This window comes from Pteropus medius, unplaced genomic scaffold, assembly GCF_902729225.1.
Source record: "Pteropus medius unplaced genomic scaffold, Ma_sr-lr_union100, whole genome shotgun sequence".
Lineage (NCBI taxonomy): Eukaryota > Metazoa > Chordata > Mammalia > Chiroptera > Pteropodidae > Pteropus > Pteropus medius.
The window spans coordinates 16,519,151-16,532,905 of NW_024352784.1; the positions used below are offsets into that span (position 1 = coordinate 16,519,151).

The window sequence follows — 13,755 nt, forward strand, 5'->3', positions numbered from 1 at the left end:
ACAATTTTGTACACTGCTTGTTTAGCTCCAATTGGATTCATCTCTGTTTTATTCCATAGGATAATTTAGTTATCCCTTCTTGTGAGAATAGTAAAAGAAAGGAGAAAATATTAACTACCAATGATTATGTTACCTTAGCTTTAGTAATGCACTTGTCAAATGTTTATATGGTGTCATTGCTTTTAGTAGTATCTAAACCCAATGAGAGGCATCTTCAGGTACTCGACACCATTAGTGTTGCAGGGCACTCGAAAAGAGAGACAGGACACCAAGACAATAAGCAGGAAGTAGCATTTATTGGTGCCATCACCAGCTCAGCAGATTCACATCCAAAGGCTGAGCCCTGATGACAGTGGGGCTTTCCCTTTTATACACATCTTATACTTCCTCATGGTAAAGTGTATTTCAATTGGTTGGCAGGCCATAAGGGCAGTGATCGACCAGGGCTGGTGGTCTGTGCCACGTCAGCTGTGACACTGAAAAGTCCCTTACCTATCATGGGAAGAGAATTGAACAACCTCCAACCATTATAGGAAATGGTTAGATCGACCTCCACTATCATATTAGTAAGTGGTAAAAGGTTATAAGTAGTCAGTGTAAATGAGGACAGTGGATAAAGATCTCATCAGGCTAGACAATTGTTTTTAAAATTGTTTTTAAAAACTATGTTACTATTGTATCTGACCTGCACCTGTAATGTTCTCTACTTTCTATGATTAGTTTAAGCGATATGTTGAGTCCTCAGGGATTTAACTGCTCTTAGTTTAAAGTAGTGTTTCTTTATGCCACTTAGTACTTTTACAAACCTTCATGCTGAATCTTGTAACTCTTACTCTACACAAAACTGCCACTGGGTGGTAGAAGATAGGTTAGGAACAAGAGGAGGTAGTTAAGTGAAACAAAAGAAGTAATGACTTGAGATTTTATGCATAATCATTTACTGGTTGCTTTCTATGTACTTCAATGTACATAAAAGCATTATCTTGTTTCTCAAGAAAATTCCTCTCAATAACCTATCAAGCTATCCAAGGAAAGAGCATTATCTACATCCCACTCCTGTTCCATATCAGTCATTTGATCTATGGCAGATAATTCTTTACTTTTATTAAGCCTCAGTTTTATAACCTGTAAAAGTAGATAATGATATTTTGCAGGGATGTTAAAATAACTTAAAAAGAGAATGCATTTAAAAGTGCTTAGGATTTGGTCTGACGTATAGTAGATGTACATGTATGTTCATCTACTTCTCTTAGGAACAAGTAAAAATTATATTTCTGAAATCTATTGCCTATGGGAACTGAAAAGGGCAAGGTAAATAAAGAGGCACAGAAATAAGTATCATTCCATTCACTCTCAGAATTACTTTTTAGGTGGGAGAAAATGATTTTGGGAATCTTTCTCTCACTGGGGCATGAAAGAGCCCAACACAAATGGTAAATAATTAAGGGGACATCCATAGTTATTTTAATCATTATATAACTATGAGGCATGGATGTAGAAATTTACATTGACTGGAGTCAATAACTGAGGGAGAAATGTATTTCCATTTTTAAGGTTCCTTTTTGAATGACAATATTCTTCATGCAGCTTGTTTAAGCTCATTCTTCAGAAAAATATACTCATCTAAATTGATTTAAACCAGCAAATGAATTATTAAATTATTTGAAATAGCTCAAGCAACGGCTTCCAGAAAGGTAAGTAGTGTCTATACTAGAGGGCTGTTATTGTAATTAAACAAGAGATTTTATGCCACCACAGAAGTACTGTTGGTTTTATGTTCACTGAAAATGAAGAAAGTGGGAGGGGTTCTTCCTTAACTTGTGATTCCTTCTCTATAATAACTCAACCTAGTACTATTAGGTCATTGCCACCTCTTTCCACAGCTAGTTGCACTCCTTATGCAAAAGAAACAGTGAAGTTAATAATATTGTATAGGTTTACATGGTGATAGGTGTTTACTAGAATTAGTGAGGTGATCGCATTGTAAAGTATAAAACTGCCAAACCACTATATTGTATACCTGATGCTAATATAACCAATATAAGGTTGTATATCAACTATACTTAAATTTAAAAACATCAAAAAAAGAAACAATGATGCCATCTAATAATTCCTCATCTTCAGAATCCAGATTTTTTTCTTTAAAGGGTTAGTTAATAGTCCATACAAATCTGTAGGAATTTTTATTTAATGATATTCTCTATTTTCGACTTATTTATTTATTTATTTTACTTTTTAGGCAAGGCAAACCTTGGTTGACCTCACAGATTGCAAGGACCTTGTCAGCTTACAATCCCTTATCATTATTATTTTTTATGCCTATAGCACCTCGTCTTCCTAGGTGGTCTCCCATCCAAGTACTAACCAGGCCTGAACCTGCTTAGCTTTCGAGATCAAATGGGATTGAGTTTGCTCAGGGTGGCATGGCTGTAGGCTTGACTTAGTTTTTTAAATAAGAAATCCTGCTGATTTGCCTCACGTTTTCCTCTAAAACATATCAGCTGCTAGTTGAATACTAATCACAGTGAGCTAGGGGAGACTTGAAGGGAGAAGAGTTAAAGTTGGCAAATGGCTATGGCCTAAGAATGACTGATTCCGCCAACATGCTACTTTCCAGCTAGAAGCATCTTAATGGAAGGCATTTGAAATGCTTTCTATAAACTTTGATTATTCATGACAAGTACGCTCATATATTTTTGAGAATTCAATCTCTCAGAAGAGTTCTATCCTTAGTTTGTAGTTATAGTTACAAAAATGTTGTAAGCAAAAAATTATAGAGAACTGTTACATATTTTAATGGGTAGATACCTGAGAAAAAGGCAAAGAGCCACAAGTAACACGAAGAGGAAATTCTCTTGAAACATGAAAGTGATGGCTTTATCCGTTCCTTCAGTGGGGGGAAGAAGGAAAGGGGCAGGTGTGAGATGAAGGCTTTGCTGACAGAAGAGTATTTGTATCCAAAGCCACAGGTAACTCTGAAATTAAGGAAAACAGGCAGAGCTAAAAGTTACCTAGAGAAGGGAGTACAAGCCAATTTCCAACCAAGGGGAAAGCCATGGATATAAATTTAGGGAAGATAGCTCGAGAAAGTGAACAGAAGTGTTTTCCAGGAAATTTTTTAAGACAGGTATCTGAACCCACAAATTTCCTAGGCTCTCAACAAAGAATTTATAAAGAGCCATGACCAGGTTAAGAGAAAATTACAGTGCTGGCTAGTATTCTTTCTAATACACTAGATAAGTGTTCTCGACAATTCCTCGTTGAAGAGAAAGGGTTCGCTGCATGTTCTTTATATTTTATTACATGTAAAAGTAACCCATGTGTTTGTCACTTGAATGTCATTAAGTCTTCCAATGATCTGTTGTCCATTTGTTCTTTAATACAAACAAACTACCTTGAGTTCTTACTCCATCCCTTGTGGAATGTCCAGCCATCTCTTCAATATCTTGCATAGGTTTAGTAAACATACCTTGAACCAATTTCTTCTTACACTGAATTCTCAGTTTTACATTTTATAGTTCTCTTTACTCTGCTTTTTATATGCCTAAGCATAGAAAATCACTTTCTTTTAGACCCCAGAGTCACTGATTATACTAATTTGGGCAAAAGTGTTTCACTGAATATTAAAAAATAACAAAGGTGAATTTTAGAACAGCATAAAACAAGTTATAACCTAAAATTCAATCATTAAACAACTCAATCCTTTACTCCTGAGCAATACCTGCTAGAGCCCCCTGTCTAACCCTGTCAGGTAAGTGTTTTTCACAGCTTCACCCAATGTCATGTTTATTTAATCTTCTCTTCCTCTAGCCTTTTTACCCCCTAATCCTCCAAATGTCTCATGTTTGTTACAACAAATTGTTCACAACAATTTCTTGATTTCTGATGCTGCTAGCCCCTTCCACATGCTGGAGGAAACAGGACAGGATAACAATCACCTTGTATAACTAAGCAGCGATCCATCTAGGTGTTTTCTTATCACTTACCTTGCCCGAGCTTCATTAAAATATAACTGATATGTAATATTGTTTAATTGTGTACAATGTGATGCTTTGATACACATAAATATTGTGAAATGATTACCACAAAAGGTTAATTAACGCATCCATCACCTCACATAAGCATGTTTTTTACTCGTGAACATTTAAGAACTACTCTCTTAGCAACTTTCATATATATAATACTGTATTATTAAGTATAGGTATCATAAGCACATTAGGTCCCCAGAGCTTACTCATCTTATAACTGGAAATTTCTACCCTTTGACCAATATGTCCCTATTTCTCCTACCCTCTAGCCACGGAAAACCACCATTCTACTTTCTGTTTCTATGAGTTTGGCTTTTTTACATATAAGTGAAATCACATGGTTTGCCTTTCTTTGTCTGACTTATTTCACTAAGCATAACACAGTCAAGATATATCAATACACCCAAGTTGTTGCAAATGACATTTCCTTCTTTTATGGCTAAATTTTATTCCATTGTGTGTGTATATATGTATGTATATATACATATAAGTGTGTGTGTGTGTGTGTGTGTTGTGTGTGTGTGTGTGTGTGTGTGTGTGTGTGTGTTTATTCATCTTCTTTATCCATTCATCCACTGATGGAAACTTATGTTGTTTCCATGTCTTGGCTATTGTGAATAATGCTGCAATGAGCCTGAGGGTGCAGATATCTATTGGAGATAGTGATTTCATTTTTTTTTTTTGATATATATCCAAAATTGGGATCACTAGATTACATGGCAGTTCTATTTTTAATATTTGGAGAAACCTCCATACTGTTTTCCAAGTGGTTTTACCAATTTACATTCCAACCAAAGGTGCATAGGTTTCCCTCAACTATACCTTCTTACCAATACTTGTTTCTCATTTTTTTTAATCTCATAAAGCCCTTATTTTAAAAATTCTATATGACATCAAAATCGACTTCTTACAAAGTATAGTAAGTACTACCTCTTTTGTCTTTTTGATAATAGCCATTACAATCGGTTTGAAGTGGTATCATCAATTTACAAAAAGCAAATATGTTTCTATACACTAACAATCAACAATCTGAAAATGAAATGGAGAAAACACTTCCATTAACAACAGCATTAAAGATAACAAAATATCCCCCCTCCGCACTCACTATCTGTCCACGTCTCCCTTGGTCCCTTCTCACTCTCTGTCTCTGAGAGGAGACCACAGACTGTCTGTGGTCTAATAAACTTTCCTTTTGACTCTAAAAAACAAACAAACAAACAAACAAAAACCCTAGGAATAAATTTAACCAAATGCTTACATATACTGAAAACAAAACACTGTTTAAAGAAATTAAAGAACTAAATAAATGAAAAGCCATCTTATGGTTCATGGATCAATTGATTTAATATTTTTAGGATGGCAATAATATACAGATTAAATATAACATCTATCAAAATCCAAGCTGGGTATTCTTTTTTTTTTTTGCCGAAATAAACAAGCTGACCTTAAAATACATATGGAAATGCAAGGAATCTACGGTAGCCAAAACAACCTTGAAAATGAAAAACAAAGTTGGAGGAGTCATACTTCTGATTTTAAAACTTACTGCACAGCTGCAGGAATTAAGATGTGTGGTACTGACATAAGGCTAGACATATAGATCAATTAATGAAACAGAATTAAGAGTCCAGAAATAAACTCTTACATCTAGAGTCAATTGATTTCCAACAAGGGTATCGAAATAATTCAGTGAGGAAAAAATAGTCTTTTTAACAAATGGTGCTGTGACAACTAAATGGTGATATTGTGGTTTTTTGATTTGCATTTCTCAGATGATGAGTGATGTTGGGTAATTATGAGAATGGGATACAAATGAGGAACATCTTAATTGGCCATTTTACTGATGTCGCTACCCATCTAGGTATTTTCTTAATGAACAACTAATTATCCTGCTAATACTGCTCCTCTTCTAGAATGCAGCTCAGTAATAACTGTATTTTTAATAATTATTATTTCTTTTTGATATAAAAGTTATATATAGGGAAGTATATATAGTTTTTATCACAGATTTTGGATTACAGATTCAATCATTTTTCAAGTGACAAGTTGTTAAGATACAAGTAATTGACTAGGTGGTAGTTAAATAATTATTAGTCAAAAATCTGGTATTCAGAAAAAGAAAAATTTTTAAGCATTTTAGGGATATACGTAGAACATGTTACAAAGTTTGCCAAATCTCGTATTTAAGATTGTCATTGGGAGATTTTTTGGTGTCCTTGAGGGTGGCTTTTATGTACAGAAAATAAAATTTGTAGCTACTTTTGAAATTAATATTTGTTTTATATTCAAATTTAAAAACCTATTAATTCATAAGCTTTCAGTTTTCACTTACAGATGTTATAATTCCATTTAATAAATGAATTAAATTTTAACATTTGCCTTTAAGTAAACCTTTATAACAATTAAATTATCTTAAAATTTTAAGTTGCCTTTGTAAATTTAACTTTTTAACTTTGTAAATTTAACAATTTTACTTTTCAACTGCCTAATAAGATCTTTCTAAGTACTTAATTAAGTCTTATAAATCTAATAAACTTACAAATGTGATAATTTTTATATTCAATACTGTTATCAAATTTAGTAACTTTTAACCTTTCACATTCAGATAAAAAGTTTCATTATTTATGTAAATATTTCCATTATAATCATAAAGCTATTAGGTACTCTAATGTGTAATTTTCTATTAAACAAAATTATTTATAATTTTATATTTGTATACACACATACACAATCGTTCTTAAGCCTAACACAAGAACATTAAAATATAGATTCCATTACTTCAAAATTTTTATAATCCACTTAAAATTAAATGGATTTGCCTACCAAGAAAATTTTAGTACCACTCCGAGCAATTTAGAATTATTTTAGCAAGGAATTTGGTATTATACGCTAGTCTAGCTGAGGTTGCATATCAACCAGAGATTATGGAGGGGACCTCACTCTGGATGGTTTTTCTCGGGACAATAAGATATACATAGAGACCTCATTTATAATTCCTATGTATCAACTCAAATCCATTCTTTCTAAATAATATGGTCTTTTAGTCCAGGTCCCCTAGATTTACATAAGCTAATAGATACTTCACAAATCCTGCTTGAGTCTCAAACTATCCTAAATTTCTTCACTTATAGAATAGATTTAAGTAGTCTTTTTTTTTTGACTGCTTATTTCCTTCTGAACTATTCTCATATAATTCCTATCTGTCAGAGCTATAAATATTAGGGATATTAAAATTATTTCTTTTTTTTTCTTTTATTTTTAGGCAAGGCAATCCTTGGTTGACCTCACAGATTGCAAGGACCTTGTCAGTTTACAATCCCTTATTATTTTTTTTAATTTTTTATGCCTATAGCACCTGGTCTTCCTAGGTGGTCTCCCATCCAAATACTAACCAGGCCTGACCCTGCTTAGCTTCCAAGATCAGACAGGACTGGTCTTGTTCAGGGTAGCACGGCCGTAGATTTAAAATTATTTCTTACTTAATTCTGTATGTCTTGTGGCTTACTCTTGCATTCTGGTCAGGACACTAAACCATGACAATAACAATAAAAGGACTAAAATGTGGATTATTAATGCTCTTTCCAAGAGATTTATATACTGAGCCAGTGACATATGTATACTGAATAAAACAATGTTTTCATCGTATATACTCATATATATGTACTAGTTTGGAACAACACTTTATAGTTTACTGTGAATTATTCCTTTTTTACAAATTTTCTAATTTCTTGTACTTAGTATAATTGACGTATTGCACATAATTTAAATGTCATCTATATTTGTTAAACTCACTATGTAATTTTCCAAGAAGAAAATTTATTGAGGGGACCACCTGAAAATGAATTAGTATTTTTTGAGTCATTTGCTTTTTCTTGTCCATGTGCCTATTGTATTTTTACATGTTCATAGTAATATTAACTTTTATATATTTCACATGTTCTATTGTATTCTGTTTTAAATATATTAATATATTGAGTATAAACATCTGAAAATTTTATAATCTGTTTTGGTATATATATATATATATATATATATATATATATATATATATATATATATATATATAATTTATATATAAACCAGGAGTCTCAAAAAGTAGAAGTGGCCTGGGCCACTTTGGATATCTGAGAATATCTGGTTATAAAGATTTGTGAAAGTTGAGAAAAGAGTAGAGGCTTCAAGATCCTAGATTCCTTTAACTGCATGTAACCTTAACTTTTTTTCTTTTAGGTCATTGTGTATATTTATGTTACTATTAAAAATTAAAGGGAAGTTTTTTTTAACTCAGATATGATTTTTCTCATTTATTTATACATTCATTCATCGATTTAAGAAGTATATGGCAGATTCTGCCAAAGAGCCTGGGGATATAGAGATAAAACATGGTCCCATTCCCCAAGAAGTGTTCTAAAAAGAAGTTATTGCAAAAAGAAAAATAAACTAAGAATGTTGATATAGTATTTTTGGAACACAGAGGAAATATAGAGGAATAATACTTAGAAGAATAAATGACTTCTCTTTATGTTAGTTGATAATATGGCGGTATAGAGAAGCATTCATTTATTCATTCATCTATTAAATACATATAGAGTTCCTGTGTGCTAGAAACAGTTTAGACCTAAGGGACACAGAAAAGAAAAAATCTTTGTCCTTAGGAGTTTTTACTCTAGAGGAGAGACAGACAAATCACTAAATAAGTAAAATAGAAATAATATAAGATGGGGTTAAGTGCTGATCAGAAAAATAAATCAGGGAAGGATTAAAGGCAGTGCTCACCCTAAGGTGAGTTGCCTCACTGCCCATCACATCATATGGTTATAGTATGGAGAAGAGGGATGTCCTGGGCTTCTTTTGGTGACTCCTGTTAATAGGGATTAACATCATTATGGGATTTTCTAACAAGAATTAAGGTGGTAAGGAAATAATTTTGAGAAGGAAGGGATGGTGTAAGTTTTAAGAATGCAGAGTTCTTGGCTGCTCTCTTTATTGCTTCCAATGGTGTTATGAAAGACAAGGAAAGAGAAATTTTTATTTGGAATATCTGGGGGATACCAAGATTTTATTGACCAGTCAATAGAGGCAAGAAGAATGGGAGAAGTAACCTTATCTATATGTTTTAAATTATACTCAGTAGTATACTTAGATTTTCACTGACATTCCGTTGATGATCACCTCTGATGAGCTCCTCAATTGAGACCACATAAAATAATATATTAATAAATAAATGTCTCTCCTTACTATTTTACTTAAAGTAAAAAATTGCCTTTAGTACATGGAATTTTCTCCTTTAGGCTAACCTTTTCTAGGCTTATTCTTTCCCTCGGCAACTCTACCAATTTGTCATGACACAAAAAAGCTACCTTCTCCCTCCCTCATGTTGATCCTGTTATTTCCTCTACTTAAACCTTGCAGTAAGCTTTTGCCATTCTAGAGAATAATTCTAATATTCCATTCTGAGAATCAGAGACCCTCACCTTCGTGGTCCATATAACTTCAATTCTCTCATTTTTTTGTTCATATCTGCCTTTGGTTTCCTGGTAGATAGCCTTGTTTTATTAATTATGACATTTCTTGAACTGAATTTTCTCCAAAAATATATTTTATATCTATAATACTCTGGGAGATAAAATGTGTTCTATGTCCTTGTGGAGATTTTTAATATACAATCATATATTAATAACTTAGGATAGGTATACTATAAATAAATATATTTAATATTGTTAAACTAAAAGTTTTCTTTAATTATTTAATCTGGGGTCCACTGCCTTCGATTTCTCAATACTTATTAAAAGTTCATGGCAATATTATTCTTTAGAAAACATTTAGAAAAAAAATTCCAACCTATAAGTAATTATATTTGTTACCTAGATACCTACTTACGGCTTATATGGTTTCTAGACTGAAAATTATATTAAACTTGGCACAGGAGAGCTAAACATTCTATGCATTTTCTAATTAAAAAAAAAAGCTGCTGAAGCTTGGCAATAGGTACAATTATGTAAATATTTCATTATCTAGTCATGTCTTGATTTAGCATTTTGGTTTTACCTAGTAAGAGTCTCCAATGTACTTGGTTATACCTAAATTAGTATTTCTCTGTGGAACATATTAGGAAGGCAGCATCATGATTGTGATTCTCAAATTGTTGCATGCATCAGAATCACCTAGAGGGCTTGTTAAATACAGAATGCTGGGCCCCACTCCCAGAGTCTCTGACTTAGTAGGACTGGGATGGAGCCCAAGAAATTACATTTATAACAAGTTCCCAAGTGTTGTTAGTGCCAGTGGCATAGAAACTGAATATTGAGAATCACTATCTTAATATGATAACATAGAAAGTCATTCATTAGATGCTGGTAAAATTCTTAAAATATATCCAGGAGTCATTGAGAAGAAAATTAAGTCCATTCAGTATAATTTTTGTCTAATTTTCAACTTCTCTGGCCTTTCTTCTCAATATCTCAGGGGGATTCAATTGCCTCTTCTGTCAAAGCCAGAGTCCCAAAGGAAACAGAGGTCATATTCAAAATACGATAGTCAAGGAAGGTATAAGTAACTAGTTCCGAAGGTATGGTATTAGTACTACAACCTGGAGCTTAGTAGTAGTCGAGCTATTAACACCTTAGGCATAAAAGAATAAAGAGATGCAGGGGATATTGGAACTTGGAGAAAGAGAGTTGCTTAGAAGCTCAGTCACCTTCCTTCAAAAAACACAAGCAGCACAAGGTAGCTTTATAGGCAAGCATCTAATCCCTCCTTCTGACCTTCTACAGAGATTCTCAATGGCCAAATCCAAAAATAAGTTACTAGTTATGGAAACCCATGGAGGTGGTTGATATTCTCTACCTACTAGAGCAGGGCTTGACATAAAAGAATGCATTCACCAAATCAGTGGCTCAGTACCACTTGCTCACACCTGTGTTAATTTTCTCTAATAAATATACCACACTCAATGGGGCTACTACTGTTTGTAGTAATCCACTGCTACCCAGTTTTGGTAAGGGCCAGGCTGCTGGATTATATGGTAATATGATGAGGGCAACTATTCCTATATCCTTTAATTATTTCAGTATGACAACAATCACTGTTATTTCCATAAGGATGCAGTATTGTTTGTAATTTACCATCTTGGGAGAGAATAATTTTCAGAGCTTCCACTCGGCCTATATCACTATAATAGTTCTTATACTATATGTCAAGAAACCAGTATACAAATTTTGCCAACTACAAGTGTATTATTTAAAATTATTTATTCGGTGATTGGGAAAATGATCAGCAGGTGGAACTGTAAACCCTGAAGACCACTCTGAGCTGGATTTGAGCCAGGACATCATTTATTACCTGTCTTGCATATAGACACAGGATATGAGGGTGCTTTTGATTCTTAATTCCCCGTGTCTTAGAATTGTTTGGGCATTTATCTTTCCCCATAGGATAAATATCTGGCTAAATGGCCAAATACCCTATTTGGGAAGGTGTGGAGGAAACATTACTAGATATTACTGCACAGTAATCCCTTCTGAATAGCTGGCTCCTTTCTCAGTCAGGAAGTTTAAAGTCTATGAAATGACTTACATAAAGAAACTGGGCAATACACAATTATTCAGGTGGCTGTCCTCAGCCTCCATATTTTCTTTGATTTTTTTTTTTATTTTATAAATTAAGCAATATATATTTTTTTGCTATCCATCTTCCCCTTGGATCACTGTGCTATTAACCATCTTCATAGCTCTTTTTGGGTCTGGGACCCCTGACTGTTAAAAATCTGTCCTGTGGCTTTGCAAATTAAACTACTCTATAAAAGTAAAACTGTACTTGAGGATAGATTATTATCTTCAGATGCTTTCAGTCAAAGATGCTCACAAATATGTGTAGTGAAAGTTCCCATTAGAAATTCTCATATGGAACAAACTTTGATGTGGCTTTAAATCTGTGGTATGAACTTAAGTGTACTAAATATGTCCAAACACTTTCAGGGGATCTATTGGCTTGATTATATAGTGAATTAAGTTGACAGAGTCCATGTTTTAGATGTAGACTGAACCCAAGACTAATAAGAAAATGAATTCACTTTTCTCATCATGTGTTTTTAATTTTTTTCAGATGATTAAAAAATAATATAGGTAAAAAATTGCTCCTTAGAAGTTTTCTCTTTAAACACAAAAGATACCAATAATTTTAAAAAAACACCACATACTTCTAAATTGAATATACCTCACAGTAGATATAATGAGAAAAGGTCAGAGAATATACTTTAAGAGAGGAAAGATGGCCTACGTGCATGATTTCTGGATAAACTGAAAGTTTTTGTCACTGCTTTGCCGTAAATAGTTCTGTGATCTTGAGAAACTCCCTGCTCATTTTGAATCTCAGTTTCCTCAACTGAACAAAAGGGCAAGATTAGATGTTTTTTTTTCTTGTTACTTTGTGGTGTTGCTCTCTAAGTAGCAGCCATATGGCAGAGTGCACACATGCTTGGATGAACACTGGAATCAACAAACAAAAGCAAAACAAAAATAGATTTGATCTGGGCTCCACCACTAAATAGCTGTATGCTAAATAATTTACTTCATTTCTCTAAGCCTCTGTTTCCTCATCTGGAAAATGTGAATAATAAGTACAAGGACAAAATACAATAACACACCTGGCATGGTGCCTAACACAGAAAATGCTCTGTGAGAAGAAACTGCTATCTAGTGCAGTAGTTCAGAGTTCTGACTCTAGAGCCCTAATTCCAGGTTCATATTCTGGCTCTGCTAATTACCATCTGTATGACTGTAGGCAAAAACTTAATGTTTATATAACTCACTTTCCTTTCCTACAAAATAGTGTTTTATGAGGTAATCACATAAAACATTAAGCATAGTCTCTGGCAAATAGTAGCTATCAGTAAATGCTAGTTGCCATTATCATTAACTCTTAGATTTGTTAGTGAACATAATTCATTAGACTTTTTGAGGCTTTAACACTCATACATATTATAGTAAGCGATTTTCTTGGCCATCCTGACATATTTTAACCTCTTCTAGGAAGCTATAAATAATTACTGGTTAAATGAATTATTTAAAGCAACTGGCTGGGAAGACGACCAAATGCTGAGCCAGTTATGTAAGGAGTGAGTGCAATGGATTCCCTCTCTCCAGGCTCTGCTGCCAGCGCATATGTGTAGCCAGAAGGCACACGTGCTCCTTGTGCTTTCAGCACCCATAACATTGTCCTCACTGAGACCCACTCAGGCATCATTACCTGAGCACTGTCTTCCTGAACACAACATCTCTTCGAATCCATCTTTTTAATTTTTTAAAAAAATTTTGGATACTATTAATGTTAAACATGACAAAGTGTATTGCATCCTTGCTTAGAAACAGGCATTGAATGATAGGAGCAGTATATATGTTTCCCAGATGCTTTTCAGTGCTTCTCTTCTATTTGATATTCAACTCCACTTACTTTTCTTTACGATGTGTATCATGAGCTTGAAGGGATCCTTCGCTGGCTAGTATGTCTTTCTGAAAAATGTACTATTGCTTCGAGACTTGCTGCTGCTGTTGCTGCTGGGTGCAGTACTCAGCAAAGACCACAGGCTATAGGAAACCAGAAAGCAAAAAATATACAGTGGTGGGAAGAGACCTGGAGGGTAATTGGAACACCCAGGCTTAAGATTCAGTTCTGTTTAACAACTTGTACAGATCTCTTTTTACCATACACTAATCATTCCCTGAATCCG

The 13,755-nt window shown here is 33.7% G+C and overlaps 2 pseudogenes; both read right to left on the reverse strand.

Annotated features, from left to right (window-relative positions):
- Nucleotides 1–2,316: 2,316 nt before the first annotated feature.
- Nucleotides 2,317–2,435, reverse strand: LOC120590605 (uncharacterized; annotated as a pseudogene).
- Nucleotides 2,436–7,371: 4,936 nt separating this feature from the next.
- On the reverse strand, nucleotides 7,372–7,490 carry LOC120590629 (uncharacterized; annotated as a pseudogene).
- Nucleotides 7,491–13,755: the final 6,265 nt, after the last annotated feature.